The following is a 6,113-nucleotide window of genomic DNA, read 5'->3' on the forward strand; positions in this document are numbered from 1 at the left end:
AGGCTTGATAGCATGGGTTTCTTGGGCCAAGTGAAACACATTCTCATACAGGCAAATGTACTAGTGCAGGGAGGCCCTGCTTTGCTGAGGGAAGCTGACTAACTCTGGCCTCAGCTCCCCTCTGCATCCCTATCTAACATGCATTGACAGCCTGTGCACGTGCATTCACGGGGGTAGTGCCTTGTCGAACAAGTAAGTGTGGTTTACTTTGTGGGACAGTTGCAAAGTGCTTCCTTGGAATAACTAGGTATATCACTCTGACACTTCCACTTTCAAGACAAAAAAAATGTGCTTTTCTTTCTTCTTCTTACCAAAGAATGGAGAGGCCAAATGTGGCAGGAATTCCAGGACTACATTGATTTTATTGGGTAAAGCTTAAAACATACATGTGAACATATCAATGCACTTTGGTCACAGATTTGTATAAAGGTCATTCCATGGGCTCAGGCAGGAATCACAGATGGAAGTGTAATTGGATACCCAAAGATGCACATTCCCAAGGGAGAGACAGATGGCCCTACATACATACAGTCTGCTGTGGCTGTCTAGTCAGAGCATGATGGTACCTTGCATGTCAAGGCCTGTTTAGACAAAGAATAAGCCCATCAGCCCAGCTATGTGTCATATATGGCTCCAGATTGAAGGCTGGCAGCAATTTAGCAGCCTGTGTGCCTGGACACGGCATCCATCATGATGTGATTGGCTGGCAGAGTACAATCTCTGGATTTAATTTACTGTGCAACTAGAGTGACAGAATAAATAACAACGTTATTCTGGTAAATAAGGTTTCTATTTACCCAGAAATATATTTTCTCTTTCTTTCCCCCCCCCCACAGTTGTTTCCTCCCATGTTGAATCTTGGAGTTTTCATGGAATTGCCCTGCTTGGACTTTCCTGTGCCTAGATCTGTCTGCTTGAGGCTGCCTTGGTTTCAGACCATGGCTCATTCTCTTCATCTTGCTGATCAACATCATTTGGCCCCTAACCAGTCAGCCACCGATTTTCACTAGTTGTGGTTTTGATGCAGCAATGCATGAGTCTAAGTAGATAATACCAAGGGAGGCTTGTTGCTCCTGCAAACATCATACAGGGATTTTTTTTTTAATGGAAACCATTTTAAAATTCCCTCACACAGCAATAGAAAGTGTCTTTTCTTCCAGAGGTATGATGAAAAGTTAAGTAGGTCATTTTTTATCTTTAAGATACAAAGCTTGAAAATGCTTCTGAAATAGTATCCACTTGGTAAATCTAGCAAAGGTTATTTTTGCCATTGCTTGATGATGCCATCAAATGGAGATAATGCTACTGCAGTCTGGGATTACTCTGTGCCACTGGGTCACTGTTGGCTCTTGGTTTGAAGTAGGCTTTCAGTGATGTGAGCTTTCAGTAGGGAAGTGAAAATATTGTCAAACCACAGTGGGTCTTCGGTGACCTTGACGAACAGCTGAACATAGGTATTCACCTCCTGCTCAGTGCCTGCTGCACCCTTCCTTTTAAAAGGGGTAAAGGCACGGCAAATTGGAAAGTGGATTGAAAGTTAAGACTCTCGTTTGTCCAGGAATAGCCTGAGTAGCTGGCTACTGAGCAGCTTTCCCTGAAATCCCAATGGTCACTTCTCTCTGTTATGAGCTACCTAGATCTAGAGGCTTTGGATATGTGCTTTGCAAATCCAGCTATTTAAAAAGGAAGATATAAGCTTCTAGAAAATTTCTGTTCATCTCACTGATTATGGTCTTTTGTTGGGTGCTGTTCAGGAGCACAGCAGAAGGCACAGGGTGTTCCTCTTCTGAAAAATGACTTGTTTATATGTTATCCTGACATTGTAATTTAGGTCAGAGAAGGTTAGGTTTCTTCAGAATCTGGGTCTCTTATAAATATGACATTGTTTGTAATCTTTCAAGCAACATATATGTAAGTATGCACAAGTGTAGACATGCGTACACACTGACTAGAAATAAATACCTCCTCTTTCTGCCAATACCTATTTCTGGGGGCCTTCCACCCATCCCAGTACATGGCATTTACCAGCTCTTGTCCCTGCTATGACAGAGCTGCAACTCAGAGCAATGTGCCTGCGTAGGATGGGGAAGAAATATTCCAGCTATTCCTAATTTTCTTTCACTGAAAAGACTCATAGAGACTTAAAGCTTATGTAAAATGTGTGTGAACAGAAAAGGGATTGTTGGACATCAGGGCTCTCATAAGACCTGATAGGTATGTCATGTTCTCATTGCACATAAGTTGGTCATAGCCTAATGCAAGGACAGTTTCTTTGTGTTAGAGCTGTGCCTGCCTCAGTGTAGCACTTCCTCTTCATGGTACCTCTGGATTTCTGGCTGCCCACTTATTGCAGGGGATTGCACTGCCAGCTGTGCAGACAACTCTGTCTCTCCCCTTTACATCCTACCATATGTCAAGGTCTTTCTTGCAGTAACCAGAGCATGCTCTCCTACAGTGAAAAATAACTGGTGACAGCTGCAAAATCCCTTCAGGCATCTCTTAAAACCAGACTGCCTGCTCATTTTAGTTGTAAGCAAACACAGAAGACCATGAAGAGAAGTGAACTGGCTGTACAGGTTAAAAGACAGAGGCTTAAACCCACCCCTAGGCTCCACTGTGTTTTTGTCTCTTCACCCTGCTTGGCACTGCCCTCTATGCTTCAGATCATGAAAACACAGGATCTTCTTTGGATCAGCAGCCAACCATGTTTAGGATATCCATTGTGAAGAGGCATGGTCAATCTCCAACTTTGTTTCTGGCTTGGAGTGTGACTGGGAAGATCACTTGGCCCTTGTGCCTCAGTTTCTCTTGTAAGAAATCGAAATGGTGATACTCTTCTGAAGTGCTACATGATCTATAGGCAGTAAATACTACAGACAAATCAAATCTTATTGTAAGTCACTAAGATGGTGTTGCCAGGAGTGATGAGGCAGCAGTAGGTGCCACTGGTATAATGCAGAGATTTCTAATTCCACTGGGTGGCAGCTGAGACTGAGCTTAGGCGAGTAATAATACTTTCTCCTTTGTGTTAAAGGCAGCAACTGCTTTGCTAGAAGAAAATAGATCCAGAATCAAGCCTACTACAAGCTCATGAGGCTGTAACCATCTAAGATGGCAGTTTTCCTTATGTTTACATTATTTCAATTCCTTTATTTATTACAGACAATAAAGCAAGATCTTTTGAACTGAAAAACCCTTCAAACCTTCTGGGTTTGGATTGCCACTCATTTACAATATTTTAAAGACTTACGAACAAAATCCACCTCAGCTGAAGTCTACCCATTTTTCATTTGATGTATTTTCTCCTGCAGCCTGTTTGAAAACCAGATCATGAGAGATCATGTCTCAAAGCTATGTTGGTTGAGGAGGCAGCTACCTAAACAAACACCTCCTGTTTTACAGATTTGCAGAGTGGATCATATTGCCTACAGCCACCTTCCCCCAGCTGTGTCAGGCCCTGGCAAAAACTAACCATTGCATGAAGACCCACTGGGCCTGAAATGGCATTTTGACAATCCCACTGTGCTGCTAAAAGGGTGCTGTGGTGAGCACTACCCTGAAGGTACAATTCAAAATGTTGTGCTGTAAGAAAAGGTGCTATGTTATGTCCTGTGTGTCTGGCTCAGTATGGCACTATCTACATCTTCTACCCCTGCTGCCCCAAGTGTGAAGTAACCTTTCATCGGTATCTACCACATTCCATCTCTATTTTGGTGCCTGAGGAAGTAGTTTTCTGGTGTCTGTTTCTTCCTTGGTGATTTGTACTGTTTGGTACTAACAAAAGGTTATCAAGCAGACCTGCAGGATACCAAACCATTTAGTGGCTGGCTCTTGCTTTTCTGTTCAAGAGGTAACGAAAAGCCTCCTGTAAATCACAGTAGTCTTATGAATTAGGCTGCAGAGCAGGGTCAGGAATTGCTCAGAGCTAGTCAGATGCTGTATTGGTGCTTCAGGAAGAACTGTTCTCTATGTCTCCAATGGAAAATGACAGTCTCACTAGCTTTGCTTGATGTCTTTCCTCTTGTTTTTTGAGCACCCTATCCTTTCAAGGAATTCTTCCACAAGCCCAAGATTTCTTCTCATTTACATGGAGGAAAAATAGCCCTTTCTCTCTCTCTTTGTGCTGCCTCAAAGTGAATCACACCATGAAGTTTCTGAAAGAGCTTCTCATTTTTTACCTGCAAGTGCCTCACTCAAGGATTTATTATTCTCTCTTCTGTTCTTATCCCTCCAATTCTTTCAGGAGGAAAGAATTGTGGTGCAGTGGGTAGAAAGCAGAACGATCCCTGCATCAGACGTGCCAGCACAGCTGTGTGAGGCTAGTAAAGGCAGCTTTCATATGTATTGTCTTCGGGGTGGCCAGAAGGCATGATAAGAACAGCAAGGCTGGGGTTCATCTGTCACTGGTGTATTAATTCTTCGTTGTCCTAGCATAAAAGAGCCATTCCTATCCTAGTCTTAACATCAGAGAGATCTGACACCTAGCTTCTTCCTTGCCCAGCAGATTTTGGCTGCAGAAGAGAAGCAGGTAGACCTTGGCGTGGGTGTAGGAAGCCTCTGCAATGCTGTATAAGGCTGACCTGGGTGTCAGAGTATTTGCTTAACAGCATGGGAGGGTTTAGATGTTAGAGGGAATGCCATGTATAATTAGAGGGTGAGAGGGCATGGAGGCTCTTTGTGGTGACTGAGCACTAAGCTTTGACAAGAGTCACAGATGAAAGAATAAATGGTTGTCAAGCTAAAACAAAGCTGGCCTCAACCCTGAGACATCTCACATGCTTCTGCTGAAGACATGTCAAGTGAGCATGCAAAATGATGAGCCTCTGTGTTTGTATCTGAATTGATTTTTGAAAGCCATTTAATGGCCAGTATGGATCAGCATGGGATCATCCACCAGGCCTTCAGCATTACAGCAAACAAGACTATGTGGAGATGCTGAGTACTGTGCAGGAGAGGGTGGCCTGAGAAAGGAGCAGGTTTAGCTTTAGCAGGCATTTCTTTAACATCCTGTGATACTGCCTGAGATCAGATGAGTAAGAAGTGACACAGACTTCAGCAATGCAGTCTGACATTGTGTAGGTAGACAATGAGGATCTTTTTACACTTAAACTTTATAGTCCACTTACTGCTGCTAAGTGGCACACTAACAGCTAAAAAACAACATAAACAAAGTGGGTTCACATCAGTTGCACTCATGAAACTGCCATGTCAAGCAGTACTAATACACTGGAAGGCAAACAGCAGCAATGAAGCTGAGTTCTCTGCCTGGGCAGTATAGACTGTACAAAGAGAACCCCAGGAAAAAAGTCAGCCCAGGAAAAACTGAAGCTAACTTCAACTCTGAAAAGAACTCTAGCTGAAACAAAAGAAGAATTCAACATAGCTTGGCATATAGCTGTGACACCTGGTGCTCTCCCAAAATAGTACAGGACTTTTAAAACTTTTGTTTATGAAATGGAAAAAAATCCTCCACTAGTGATGAAATTGATACAGAACCTAACGCCTGGTCACTGAGCTGCAACATGACAGAAGTGCAGCATGCAGACTCCCTCCAAGAAGCTGTCAAACCCAGTTCAGCACCCACAAGGTACATCAAAAACCTAAAAACCTTTATAGGGAGAAGAAGAGCAGGTGGCAGTGGACAGCAGGAAGAGAGAAACCTTCATCCCAAATAGCAGCGCTGGCCTGGGGCAGGTGCAATTTAGTAGTGATGGAAAAGATGTAACTGGAGCTATTCACCTCTTGCGAAGTTACTTTGTCTCTTTGTGAAATCAGACCCTCCTAAGACTGCAGACTGTCCCTTGTATGGTGCAGCAAAATGCTCTGCAACACTTATGTGTCCTGGCTCAACCTACTTCAATACCCTCATCCTCACTTTCTCCCTCTGTTAGCAAAGAACAGAGCCATAAAGGAAAATATCTCCAAAAGTTCTTTGGCTCCCTGCCCTGATCCTGGCAAGCAGCTGTGCAGTGGCAGGAACCTGAGGTGTGCCAGCAGCAAGCTCCGCTCTGACACCCTGGCAGCACAAGTCTATCCCATGCATCCCAGCCTGACCTGAGGGCACCCTGCTCCCCAAACTGGTTTGCCAGTGAGTCCCAGGCTCCTTCCTGCTG

This window comes from Acanthisitta chloris, unplaced genomic scaffold, assembly GCF_000695815.1.
Source record: "Acanthisitta chloris isolate BGI_N310 unplaced genomic scaffold, ASM69581v1 scaffold8533, whole genome shotgun sequence".
Classification (NCBI taxonomy): domain Eukaryota; kingdom Metazoa; phylum Chordata; class Aves; order Passeriformes; family Acanthisittidae; genus Acanthisitta; species Acanthisitta chloris.